Raw genomic sequence first — 14721 nt, 5'->3', positions numbered from 1 at the left:
GAGAAACGCCCATAAGTTTATGTGGCATTACTGCTGGTTGGTTTTTGAAACCATTTGAATCGGGGTAATGATTAGAATATTGTTTGTCCTAGGTGTACACAATCTGGTTCATTTGTACATTGTATACGTCTATTCATGTACAGATCCTCTTCCCATGTGAAATATTACAGAGAGTTCCGTACACCTCCCTTGCTACGTGGTCGGTCTTTTTGGTATACGTATACAATATGTATTTGTATACGTATGGTAACGCTAATCTTAATTTATCCATTCCGCCCACCTTTCCTTTTAGATACGCATAGTTGTTTTGTAAGCCTGTGAGTGTCTTTCTCTGTGCAAGTATGTTCATTTGTGTCAGTTATTACATAACGCCTATAAGTGATATCATAGGATGTAGGTCTTTGGCTTTCCGACTTACCGCACGTTCTGCGATTATCTCCAAGCTCATCTGTGGTGCCTCAAAGAGCAGTGTTTCATTGTTTTCCGTGGTTAATATTCCATTGTGTACACGGACCATTTCTTCTTCATCCATTCGTCTGTTGATGGACATTTTGGTAGCTTCACCGTCTTGGCTATTGTGAATAAGGCCTCAGTGCAGCTGTTGCAGCCCGGGTCTTCTCGCTTCTGGTCTTCTCAGGTGAGAGGCCCAGTGGTGCGACTGCTGGATTGAATGGTACCTCAAGTTTTACTTCTAAAGGCAGCTCCTGTCTGTTCTTATTGGCTGTTACCACTTTACATCTCGCCAGCAGCTAGAGGGTACACAGTTCTCTAAAACCCCTTCAGTATTGACTGTGTGTAGAATTTTTGCTGATCGTCGGTCGACAGGTGTGTGTTGCAAACTTTTTGTAGATTAGATCTGCGTGAGTCTAATAATTCCTGAGGTTGAGCTTTTATCCATTTCCCTTTCTATGTATGTATGTATGTATGTATGTATGTATTTAGTTATCTATCTATCTATTTAGTTTTGCGGTACGCGGGCCTCTCACTGTTGTGGCCTCTCCCGTTGCGGAGCACAGGCTCTGGGCGCGCAGGCTCAGCGGCCATGGCTCACGGGCCCAGCCACTCCGCGGCATGTGGGATCTTCCCGGACCGGGGCACGAACCCGTGTCCCCTGCGTCGGCAGGCGGACTCTCAACCACTGCGCCACCAGGGAAGCCCCTGTTTTGAATTTTTTTGTCCGTTCCCTACCTCAGCACAATATTTTAGGGCAGGTGTCCTTTACGGCCCTGAGTCCTTGTGACTATTAAGTGACCATTAGCTGCGGGCTTAAAGCCGCTCTTGCGGGAAAGGGCCACAAGGCGGCAGCATTTCTACCTTTGCAGCTCTGGGTTCCTGGGCGACAGCGCTTTCCGGGAAATCGTGTTAGTAGCCTGCAGATTAGAAGGGAATGTGCCAGGGCAAACCCCCAAGAGCTTATACCTCCTACTTCTTGTTTTTTAAATTAAATTTGTTTTAGGTATCAGAGCAAATTTGATAAAAAAAAAAATGCACTTTCTCCTAAGCGTACAGAATCTGGTTCATCATATCAACGTATCCGTCTATTCCTCTTTGGATCCTTTCCCGTGTAGGTTATTATAGAGTGTTGAGTAGACCTCTTGGCGTTCCATAGGTATTTTGTGGTTATATATTTCATCTGTATTAGTACATGTCTGTTAACCCCCATATCATAATTCATACATTCCTTTCACCTTTCCATTCGGCTAAACGTAATTTTGTTTTCTTAATCCATGCTCTTCCTTCTCTTGGAAATAAGTTCATGAGTATCAATTTTGAGGTAACACCTATAAGTGATGTCATAGGATATCTGTCTTTCAGTTTCTTTCTTACTTCAAGTGGGGTGGTTATCTCTAGGTCCTTCTATGGTGGTGCAAACGGCACTGTTTCATTGTTTTCCGTGGCTAATATTCCACTGTTGACATGGACCACTTCCTCTTTGTGCATTTTTCTGTTGCTGGACATTTTGGTTTCTTCCAAGTCTTGGCTATATTAAATGTTTCTGCCGTGCAGGATTGCCAGCCTGTGTCTCTTCCATTCTGCTCTGCTCAGGTGATAGGCGCGTCAGAGGACCTACCAGATCACATGGTAGCTCAGTTTTTACCCTTAAACGCACCTCCATTATGTTCTCCCTGCCGGCTGTTACCAGTTTACATCCCCCCAGCAGCTAGTGGGTACACAGTTTCCTGAAACCCCTTCAGCATTTATTCTTTGTAGACGTTTTGCTGAAGAGCATTCTGACGGCTGTGAGGTGAGCATTTCTGTAGATTGGATTTGCATGGCTTTATTAATTGCTGATGTTGAGCATTTTTAAATCCCCTTTTATTTTAAAGGAACAAAGAAGACAGAATGGGCGTAAAACATGCCTCTTGAAATTGTCTTCTTGAAATGTTGACGCCTTTTGAATTTTCTGGTCGATTTACGACCCCAGGATTTTTTTTTTTTTTTTTTTGATGGCAGGTGTCATTTACTGGCCTGCAATTATTTTGAATATTAAGTGACCATTAGCGCTGTTGTGGGAAACGGCCAGAAGGCGGCAGCACTTCTCCTTACCAAATCTGGTTACTAGGGCAACAGAGCCATAATGGAAGTGGCGTTGTAAATTGTAAATTAGAATGGAGTGCGCCAGGAAAAAGCCCCTTTCGTTTATGTCTCATTACTTGCTGTTCGTTTTTTAAATTTAATTTTTATTTTGTATCAGAGCAGATTTGATTACAATGTTTTGCTTGTTCTAGGTGTGCAAGATGTGGTTGTTTCACATGTATACATATATCTATTCTTCTTCGGGTCCTTCTCCCATGTAGCTTATGACACAATGTTGAGTAGTCTCCTCTTGGTATGCCGTAGGTCTGTGGCGACTTTGTATTTCACGTGTGTTTGTGTATCTCTGTTAACCCCAATGTCCTAATGTATCCAATCCTCACACCTTTCCATCTGGTGAACCATAAGTTTGCTTAATGAATCTGTGATTGGATGTCTCTGTGGAAATATCTTCACTGGTATCGAGTTTTAGGTAACCCCTATAAGTGGTATCATACGTTAGGTGTCTTTCGCTTTCTCGCTTACTGCAAGCTGCGTGATCACCTCTAGACTCATCTGTGGTGCTACGAGTGGCATTGATTCATTTTCTTCCCCAAGCTAATATTCCATCTCTACACGTAGCAGTTCTTCTCTGTCCACTCATCTGTTGATGGACTTTCGGTTGCTTCCATGTCTTGGCTGTGGTAATACTGCTGCAGTGCAGATTTCCTGCCTGTGTCTTTCCAATTCTGTCTCCTTAGGCTGTAGGCCGTGGAGTGGGCCTGCTGGATCGTAGAGTAGCTGAATGTGTACCTTTTAAAGGCACCTCCATTCTGTTCCCAGGAGTGGCTCTTACCAGGTTACGTCCCACTTGAGACTGAGGGTATGCATGTCTCCACAACCTCTTCAGCATTGATCGTTTGTAGTTTCTTTGCTGATGGTTATTCTGACTGGTGTGAGTCGATAGCTCTTTGTGGTTGGATTTGCATGTGTCTCATAATCCCTTGAAATTGAGCTTTGAGGCATGTCCTTTTATTTTTCAAACTGTCATGACAGCTTACGTCTTCAAATTGTTTTCTTGAAATATGTGCCACGTTTTGAAATGTTTTGGCCTTTACCTGCGTCAGGACATTTTGAGGGCAGGTTTCCTTTGCAGCCCTGCAGTACTTGTGCATATGAAGTGACCATTCGCACAGATTTCCGAGCTGCTGTTGCAGGTATCGGCCAGAGGCCGGCAGCATTTCTACGATGCCCACTCTGGTACCTAGGGAGACAGACCTTCCTGCCAGTGGTGTTCCTCAGATATCAATTAGACTGCCATGTGCCCTGGTAAACCCCCCAAAGCTTATGTCTCCTTACTCATGTTTGTTTTTTGAATTCATATTTTCTAGTGGAGTAATATTCCATCGTGTGCATGGACCACTTCTTCTTGGTGCACTCCTCTGTTGATGGACATTTTCGTTGCTTCCAAGTGTCGGCTGTGGTAAGTATTGCCGGGGTGCAGGATTGCCAGCCTGTGCCTTTTGATTCTCATTTTCTCAGGTGATAGGCCCAGCAGCGGGTGTGACTGATTGACTAGTAGCTCAATGTTTCCCTTTTCAGAGCACCTCCACTGTGTCTTCATTAGTGGCTCTTACCACGTCCCCCTTAGAACCGAGGGTACGCAGTTCTCCACAATCCCTTCAGCATTTATTGTTTGCAGCATTTTTGCTAATGGCCATTCCGAGTGCTGTGAGCGGATAGGTGTTTGTAATTTGGGTTTGCATGTCTTTAAAAATTCCTAAAATTCATCATTTTTCCACGCCTGTTTTCTTTTCCTTAAAAAGAAAAGAAAAGAAAAGAAAAACGTGGGGGTACAGTATACCTCTTGAAATCGTTTTCTTGGAATGTTGCCCTCTTTTGAATTTTTGGTCGATGTTTGACCCCAGGATTGTTTTGGAGGGCAGGTGTTATTTACAGGCCTGCACGTTTGGTGACTATTTAATGACCATTAGCACTGGGTTTAAAGCTGCTGTTTTGGGAAACGGCCACAAGGCGGCAGCATTTCTCCGTTCCCAAATCTGGGTACTAGGGCAGCAGAGCCTTTCTGGAAGTCCTGTTCCTAGGTTGTGAATTAGAATGGCATGTGCCAGGAGAAACGCCCATAAGTTTATGTGGCATTACTGCTGGTTGGTTTTTGAAACCATTTGAATCGGAGTAATGATTAGAATATTGTTTGTCCTAGGTGTACACAATCTGGTTCATTTGTACATTGTATACGTCTATTCATGTACAGATCCTCTTCCCATGTGAAATATTACAGAGTGTTCCGTACACCTCCCTTGCTACGTGGTCGGTCTTTTTGGTATACGTATACAATATGTATTTGTATACGTATGGTAACGCTAATCTTAATTTATCCATTCCGCCCACCTTTCCTTTTAGATACGCATAGTTGTTTTGTAAGCCTGTGAGTGTCTTTCTCTGTGCAAGTATGTTCATTTGTGTCAGTTATTACATAACGCCTATAAGTGATATCATAGGATGTAGGTCTTTGGCTTTCCGACTTACCGCACGTTCTGCGATTATCTCCAAGCTCATCTGTGGTGCCTCAAAGAGCAGTGTTTCATTGTTTTCCGTGGTTAATATTCCATTGTGTACACGGACCATTTCTTCTTCATCCATTCGTCTGTTGATGGACATTTTGGTAGCTTCACCGTCTTGGCTATTGTGAATAAGGCCTCAGTGCAGCTGTTGCAGCCCGGGTCTTCTCGCTTCTGGTCTTCTCAGGTGAGAGGCCCAGTGGTGCGACTGCTGGATTGAATGGTACCTCAAGTTTTACTTCTAAAGGCAGCTCCTGTCTGTTCTTATTGGCTGTTACCACTTTACATCTCGCCAGCAGCTAGAGGGTACACAGTTCTCTAAAACCCCTTCAGTATTGACTGTGTGTAGAATTTTTGCTGATCGTCGGTCGACAGGTGTGTGTTGCAAACTTTTTGTAGATTAGATCTGCGTGAGTCTAATAATTCCTGAGGTTGAGCTTTTATCCATTTCCCTTTCTATGTATGTATGTATGTATGTATGTATGTATTTAGTTATCTATCTATCTATTTAGTTTTGCGGTACGCGGGCCTCTCACTGTTGTGGCCTCTCCCGTTGCGGAGCACAGGCTCTGGGCGCGCAGGCTCAGCGGCCATGGCTCACGGGCCCAGCCACTCCGCGGCATGTGGGATCTTCCCGGACCGGGGCACGAACCCGTGTCCCCTGCGTCGGCAGGCGGACTCTCAACCACTGCGCCACCAGGGAAGCCCCTGTTTTGAATTTTTTTGTCCGTTCCCTACCTCAGCACAATATTTTAGGGCAGGTGTCCTTTACGGCCCTGAGTCCTTGTGACTATTAAGTGACCATTAGCTGCGGGCTTAAAGCCGCTCTTGCAGGAAAGGGCCACAAGGCGGCAGCATTTCTACCTTTGCAGCTCTGGGTTCCTGGGCGACAGCGCTTTCCGGGAAATCGTGTTAGTAGCCTGCAGATTAGAGGGGAATGTGCCAGGGCAAACCCCCAAGAGCTTATACCTCCTACTTCTTGTTTTTTAAATTAAATTTTTTTTAGGTATCAGAGCAAATTTGATAAAAAAAATGCACTTTCTCCTAAGCGTACAGAATCTGGTTCATCATATCAACGTATCCGTCTATTCCTCTTTGGATCCTTTCCCGTGTAGGTTATTATAGAGTGTTGAGTAGACCTCTTGGCGTTCCATAGGTATTTTGTGGTTATATATTTCATCTGTATTAGTACATATCTGTTAACCCCCATATCATAATTCATACATTCCTTTCACCTTTCCATTCGGCTAAACGTAATTTTGTTTTCTTAATCCATGCTCTTCCTTCTCTTGGAAATAAGTTCATGAGTATCAATTTTGAGGTAACACCTATAAGTGATGTCATAGGATATCTGTCTTTCAGTTTCTTTCTTACTTCAAGTGGGGTGGTTATCTCTAGGTCCTTCTATGGTGGTGCAAACGGCACTGTTTCATTGTTTTCCGTGGCTAATATTCCACTGTTGACATGGACCACTTCCTCTTTGTGCATTTTTCTGTTGCTGGACATTTTGGTTTCTTCCAAGTCTTGGCTATATTAAATGTTTCTGCCGTGCAGGATTGCCAGCCTGTGTCTCTTCCATTCTGCTCTGCTCAGGTGATAGGCGCGTCAGAGGACCTACCAGATCACATGGTAGCTCAGTTTTTACCCTTAAACGCACCTCCATTATGTTCTCCCTGCCGGCTGTTACCAGTTTACATCCCCCCAGCAGCTAGTGGGTACACAGTTTCCTGAAACCCCTTCAGCATTTATTCTTTGTAGACGTTTTGCTGAAGAGCATTCTGACGGCTGTGAGGTGAGCATTTCTGTAGATTGGATTTGCATGGCTTTATTAATTGCTGATGTTGAGCATTTTTAAATCCCCTTTTATTTTAAAGGAACAAAGAAGACAGAATGGGCGTAAAACATGCCTCTTGAAATTGTCTTCTTGAAATGTTGACGTCTTTTGAATTTTCTGGTCGATTTACGACCCCAGGATTTTTTTTTTTTTTTTTTGATGGCAGGTGTCATTTACTGGCCTGCAATTATTTTGAATATTAAGTGACCATTAGCGCTGTTGTGGGAAACGGCCAGAAGGCGGCAGCACTTCTCCTTACCAAATCTGGTTACTAGGGCAACAGAGCCATAATGGAAGTGGCGTTGTAAATTGTAAATTAGAATGGAGTGCGCCAGGAAAAAGCCCCTTACGTTTATGTCTCATTACTTGCTGTTCGTTTTTTAAATTTAATTTTTATTTTGTATCAGAGCAGATTTGATTACAATGTTTTGCTTGTTCTAGGTGTGCAAGATGTGGTTGTTTCACACGTATACATATATCTATTCTTCTTCGGGTCCTTCTCCCATGTAGCTTATGACACAATGTTGAGTAGTCTCCTCTTGGTATGCCGTAGGTCTGTGGCGACTTTGTATTTCACGTGTGTTTGTGTATCTCTGTTAACCCCAATGTCCTAATGTATCCAATCCTCACACCTTTCCATCTGGTGAACCATAAGTTTGCTTAATGAATCTGTGATTGGATGTCTCTGTGGAAATATCTTCACTGGTATCGATTTTTAGGTAACCCCTATAAGTGGGATCATACGTTAGGTGTCTTTCGCTTTCTCGCTTACTGCAAGCTGCGTGATCACCTCTAGACTCATCTGTGGTGCTACGAGTGGCATTGATTCATTTTCTTCCCCAAGCTAATATTCCATCTCTACACGTAGCAGTTCTTCTCTGTCCACTCATCTGTTGATGGACTTTCGGTTGCTTCCATGTCTTGGCTATGGTAATACTGCTGCAGTGCAGATTTCCTGCCTGTGTCTTTCCAATTCTGTCTCCTTAGGCTGTAGGCCGTGGAGTGGGCCTGCTGGATCGTAGAGTAGCTGAATGTGTACCTTTTAAAGGCACCTCCATTCTGTTCCCAGGAGTGGCTCTTACCAGGTTACGGCCCACTTGAGACTGAGGGTATGCATGTCTCCACAACCTCTTCAGCATTGATCGTTTGTAGTTTCTTTGCTGATGGTTATTCTGACTGGTGTGAGTCGATAGCTCTTTGTGGTTGGATTTGCATGTGTCTCATAATCCCTTGAAATTGAGCTTTGAGGCATGTCCTTTTATTTTTCAAACTGTCATGACAGCTTACGTCTTCAAATTGTTTTCTTGAAATATGTGCCACGTTTTGAAATGTTTTGGCCTTTACCTGCGTCAGGACATTTTGAGGGCAGGTTTCCTTTGCAGCCCTGCAGTACTTGTGCATATGAAGTGACCATTCGCACAGATTTCCGAGCTGCTGTTGCAGGTATCGGCCAGAGGCCGGCAGCATTTCTACGATGCCCACTCTGGTACCTAGGGAGACAGACCTTCCTGCCAGTGGTGTTCCTCAGATGTCAATTAGACTGCCATGTGCCCTGATAAACCCCCCAAAGCTTATGTCTCCTTACTCATGTTTGTTTTTTGAATTCATATTTTCTAGTGGAGTAATATTCCATCGTGTGCATGGACCACTTCTTCTTGGTGCACTCCTCTGTTGATGGACATTTTCGTTGCTTCCAAGTGTCGGCTGTGGTAAGTATTGCCGGGGTGCAGGATTGCCAGCCTGTGCCTTTTGATTCTCATTTTCTCAGGTGATAGGCCCAGCAGTGGGTGTGACTGATTGACTAGTAGCTCAATGTTTCCCTTTTCAGAGCACCTCCACTGTGTCTTCATTAGTGGCTCTTACCACGTCCCCCTTAGAACCGAGGGTACGCAGTTCTCCACAATCCCTTCAGCATTTATTGTTTGCAGCATTTTTGCTAATGGCCATTCCGAGTGCTGTGAGCGGATAGGTGTTTGTAATTTGGGTTTGCATGTCTTTAAAAATTCCTAAAATTCATCATTTTTCCACGCCTGTTTTCTTTTCCTTAAAAAGAAAAGAAAAGAAAAGAAAAACGTGGGGGTACAGTATACCTCTTGAAATCGTTTTCTTGGAATGTTGCCCTCTTTTGAATTTTTGGTCGATGTTTGACCCCAGGATTGTTTTGGAGGGCAGGTGTTATTTACAGGCCTGCACGTTTGGTGACTATTTAATGACCATTAGCACTGGGTTTAAAGCTGCTGTTTTGGGAAACGGCCACAAGGCGGCAGCATTTCTCCGTTCCCAAATCTGGGTACTAGGGCAGCAGAGCCTTTCTGGAAGTCGTGTTCCTAGGTTGTGAATTAGAATGGCATGTGCCAGGAGAAACGCCCATAAGTTTATGTGGCATTACTGCTGGTTGGTTTTTGAAACCATTTGAATCGGGGTAATGATTAGAATATTGTTTGTCCTAGGTGTACACAATCTGGTTCATTTGTACATTGTATACGTCTATTCATGTACAGATCCTCTTCCCATGTGAAATATTACAGAGAGTTCCGTACACCTCCCTTGCTACGTGGTCGGTCTTTTTGGTATACGTATACAATATGTATTTGTATACGTATGGTAACGCTAATCTTAATTTATCCATTCCGCCCACCTTTCCTTTTAGATACGCATAGTTGTTTTGTAAGCCTGTGAGTGTCTTTCTCTGTGCAAGTATGTTCATTTGTGTCAGTTATTACATAACGCCTATAAGTGATATCATAGGATGTAGGTCTTTGGCTTTCCGACTTACCGCACGTTCTGCGATTATCTCCAAGCTCATCTGTGGTGCCTCAAAGAGCAGTGTTTCATTGTTTTCCGTGGTTAATATTCCATTGTGTACACGGACCATTTCTTCTTCATCCATTCGTCTGTTGATGGACATTTTGGTAGCTTCACCGTCTTGGCTATTGTGAATAAGGCCTCAGTGCAGCTGTTGCAGCCCGGGTCTTCTCGCTTCTGGTCTTCTCAGGTGAGAGGCCCAGTGGTGCGACTGCTGGATTGAATGGTACCTCAAGTTTTACTTCTAAAGGCAGCTCCTGTCTGTTCTTATTGGCTGTTACCACTTTACATCTCGCCAGCAGCTAGAGGGTACACAGTTCTCTAAAACCCCTTCAGTATTGACTGTGTGTAGAATTTTTGCTGATCGTCGGTCGACAGGTGTGTGTTGCAAACTTTTTGTAGATTAGATCTGCGTGAGTCTAATAATTCCTGAGGTTGAGCTTTTATCCATTTCCCTTTCTATGTATGTATGTATGTATGTATGTATGTATTTAGTTATCTATCTATCTATTTAGTTTTGCGGTACGCGGGCCTCTCACTGTTGTGGCCTCTCCCGTTGCGGAGCACAGGCTCTGGGCGCGCAGGCTCAGCGGCCATGGCTCACGGGCCCAGCCACTCCGCGGCATGTGGGATCTTCCCGGACCGGGGCACGAACCCGTGTCCCCTGCGTCGGCAGGCGGACTCTCAACCACTGCGCCACCAGGGAAGCCCCTGTTTTGAATTTTTTTGTCCGTTCCCTACCTCAGCACAATATTTTAGGGCAGGTGTCCTTTACGGCCCTGAGTCCTTGTGACTATTAAGTGACCATTAGCTGCGGGCTTAAAGCCGCTCTTGCGGGAAAGGGCCACAAGGCGGCAGCATTTCTACCTTTGCAGCTCTGGGTTCCTGGGCGACAGCGCTTTCCGGGAAATCGTGTTAGTAGCCTGCAGATTAGAGGGGAATGTGCCAGGGCAAACCCCCAAGAGCTTATACCTCCTACTTCTTGTTTTTTAAATTAAATTTTTTTTAGGTATCAGAGCAAATTTGATAAAAAAAAAAAAATGCACTTTCTCCTAAGCGTACAGAATCTGGTTCATCATATCAACGTATCCGTCTATTCCTCTTTGGATCCTTTCCCGTGTAGGTTATTATAGAGTGTTGAGTAGACCTCTTGGCGTTCCATAGGTATTTTGTGGTTATATATTTCATCTGTATTAGTACATGTCTGTTAACCCCCATATCATAATTCATACATTCCTTTCACCTTTCCATTCGGCTAAACGTAATTTTGTTTTCTTAATCCATGCTCTTCCTTCTCTTGGAAATAAGTTCATGAGTATCAATTTTGAGGTAACACCTATAAGTGATGTCATAGGATATCTGTCTTTCAGTTGCTTTCTTACTTCAAGTGGGGTGGTTATCTCTAGGTCCTTCTATGGTGGTGCAAACGGCACTGTTTCATTGTTTTCCGTGGCTAATATTCCACTGTTGACATGGACCACTTCCTCTTTGTGCATTTTTCTGTTGCTGGACATTTTGGTTTCTTCCAAGTCTTGGCTATATTAAATGTTTCTGCCGTGCAGGATTGCCAGCCTGTGTCTCTTCCATTCTGCTCTGCTCAGGTGATAGGCGCGTCAGAGGACCTACCAGATCACATGGTAGCTCAGTTTTTACCCTTAAACGCACCTCCATTATGTTCTCCCTGCCGGCTGTTACCAGTTTACATCCCCCCAGCAGCTAGTGGGTACACAGTTTCCTGAAACCCCTTCAGCATTTATTCTTTGTAGACGTTTTGCTGAAGAGCATTCTGACGGCTGTGAGGTGAGCATTTCTGTAGATTGGATTTGCATGGCTTTATTAATTGCTGATGTTGAGCATTTTTAAATCCCCTTTTATTTTAAAGGAACAAAGAAGACAGAATGGGCGTAAAACATGCCTCTTGAAATTGTCTTCTTGAAATGTTGACGTCTTTTGAATTTTCTGGTCGATTTACGACCCCAGGATTTTTTTTTTTTTTTTTTGATGGCAGGTGTCATTTACTGGCCTGCAATTATTTTGAATATTAAGTGACCATTAGCGCTGTTGTGGGAAACGGCCAGAAGGCGGCAGCACTTCTCCTTACCAAATCTGATTACTAGGGCAACAGAGCCATAATGGAAGTGGCGTTGTAAATTGTAAATTAGAATGGAGTGCGCCAGGAAAAAGCCCCTTACGTTTATGTCTCATTACTTGCTGTTCGTTTTTTAAATTTAATTTTTATTTTGTATCAGAGCAGATTTGATTACAATGTTTTGCTTGTTCTAGGTGTGCAAGATGTGGTTGTTTCACACGTATACATATATCTATTCTTCTTCGGGTCCTTCTCCCATGTAGCTTATGACACAATGTTGAGTAGTCTCCTCTTGGTATGCCGTAGGTCTGTGGCGACTTTGTATTTCACGTGTGTTTGTGTATCTCTGTTAACCCCAATGTCCTAATGTATCCAATCCTCACACCTTTCCATCTGGTGAACCATAAGTTTGCTTAATGAATCTGTGATTGGATGTCTCTGTGGAAATATCTTCACTGGTATCGAGTTTTAGGTAACCCCTATAAGTGGGATCATACGTTAGGTGTCTTTCGCTTTCTCGCTTACTGCAAGCTGCGTGATCACCTCTAGACTCATCTGTGGTGCTACGAGTGGCATTGATTCATTTTCTTCCCCAAGCTAATATTCCATCTCTACACGTAGCAGTTCTTCTCTGTCCACTCATCTGTTGATGGACTTTTGGTTGCTTCCATGTCTTGGCTATGGTAATACTGCTGCAGTGCAGATTTCCTGCCTGTGTCTTTCCAATTCTGTCTCCTTAGGCTGTAGGCCGTGGAGTGGGCCTGCTGGATCGTAGAGTAGCTGAATGTGTACCTTTTAAAGGCACCTCCATTCTGTTCCCAGGAGTGGCTCTTACCAGGTTACGGCCCACTTGAGACTGAGGGTATGCATGTCTCCACAACCTCTTCAGCATTGATCGTTTGTAGTTTCTTTGCTGATGGTTATTCTGACTGGTGTGAGTCGATAGCTCTTTGTGGTTGGATTTGCATGTGTCTCATAATCCCTTGATATTGAGCTTTGAGGCATGTCCTTTTATTTTTCAAACTGTCATGACAGCTTACGTCTTCAAATTGTTTTCTTGAAATATGTGCCACGTTTTGAAATGTTTTGGCCTTTACCTGCGTCAGGACATTTTGAGGGCAGGTTTCCTTTGCAGCCCTGCAGTACTTGTGCATATGAAGTGACCATTCGCACAGATTTCCGAGCTGCTGTTGCAGGTATCGGCCAGAGGCCGGCAGCATTTCTACGATGCCCACTCTGGTACCTAGGGAGACAGACCTTCCTGCCAGTGGTGTTCCTCAGATATCAATTAGACTGCCATGTGCCCTGATAAACCCCCCAAAGCTTATGTCTCCTTACTCATGTTTGTTTTTTGAATTCATATTTTCTAGTGGAGTAATATTCCATCGTGTGCATGGACCACTTCTTCTTGGTGCACTCCTCTGTTGATGGACATTTTCGTTGCTTCCAAGTGTCGGCTGTGGTAAGTATTGCCGGGGTGCAGGATTGCCAGCCTGTGCCTTTTGATTCTCATTTTCTCAGGTGATAGGCCCAGCAGCGGGTGTGACTGATTGACTAGTAGCTCAATGTTTCCCTTTTCAGAGCACCTCCACTGTGTCTTCATTAGTGGCTCTTACCACGTCCCCCTTAGAACCGAGGGTACGCAGTTCTCCACAATCCCTTCAGCATTTATTGTTTGCAGCATTTTTGCTAATGGCCATTCCGAGTGCTGTGAGCGGATAGGTGTTTGTAATTTGGGTTTGCATGTCTTTAAAAATTCCTAAAATTCATCATTTTTCCACGCCTGTTTTCTTTTCCTTAAAAAGAAAAGAAAAGAAAAGAAAAACGTGGGGGTACAGTATACCTCTTGAAATCGTTTTCTTGGAATGTTGCCCTCTTTTGAATTTTTGGTCGATGTTTGACCCCAGGATTGTTTTGGAGGGCAGGTGTTATTTACAGGCCTGCACGTTTGGTGACTATTTAATGACCATTAGCACTGGGTTTAAAGCTGCTGTTTTGGGAAACGGCCACAAGGCGGCAGCATTTCTCCGTTCCCAAATCTGGGTACTAGGGCAGCAGAGCCTTTCTGGAAGTCCTGTTCCTAGGTTGTGAATTAGAATGGCATGTGCCAGGAGAAACGCCCATAAGTTTATGTGGCATTACTGCTGGTTGGTTTTTGAAACCATTTGAATCGGGGTAATGATTAGAATATTGTTTGTCCTAGGTGTACACAATCTGGTTCATTTGTACATTGTATACGTCTATTCATGTACAGATCCTCTTCCCATGTGAAATATTACAGAGTGTTCCGTACACCTCCCTTGCTACGTGGTCGGTCTTTTTGGTATACGTATACAATATGTATTTGTATACGTATGGTAACGCTAATCTTAATTTATCCATTCCGCCCACCTTTCCTTTTAGATACGCATAGTTGTTTTGTAAGCCTGTGAGTGTCTTTCTCTGTGCAAGTATGTTCATTTGTGTCAGTTATTACATAACGCCTATAAGTGATATCATAGGATGTAGGTCTTTGGCTTTCCGACTTACCGCACGTTCTGTGATTATCTCCAAGCTCATCTGTGGTGCCTCAAAGAGCAGTGTTTCATTGTTTTCCGTGGTTAATATTCCATTGTGTACACGGACCATTTCTTCTTCATCCATTCGTCTGTTGATGGACATTTTGGTAGCTTCACCGTCTTGGCTATTGTGAATAAGGCCTCAGTGCAGCTGTTGCAGCCTGGGTCTTCTCGCTTCTGGTCTTCTCAGGTGAGAGGCCCAGTGGTGTGACTGCTGGATTGAATGGTACCTCAAGTTTTACTTCTAAAGGCAGCTCCTGTCTGTTCTTATTGGCTGTTACCACTTCACATCTCGCCAGCAGCTAGAGGGTACACAGTTCTCTAAAACCCCTTCAGTAT

The sequence above is a fragment of the Grampus griseus genome (genome assembly GCF_964374135.1).
Source record: "Grampus griseus genome assembly, chromosome: X".
NCBI classification, from domain to species: Eukaryota; Metazoa; Chordata; class Mammalia; order Artiodactyla; family Delphinidae; genus Grampus; species Grampus griseus.
This window is presented reverse-complemented; position numbering follows the sequence as displayed.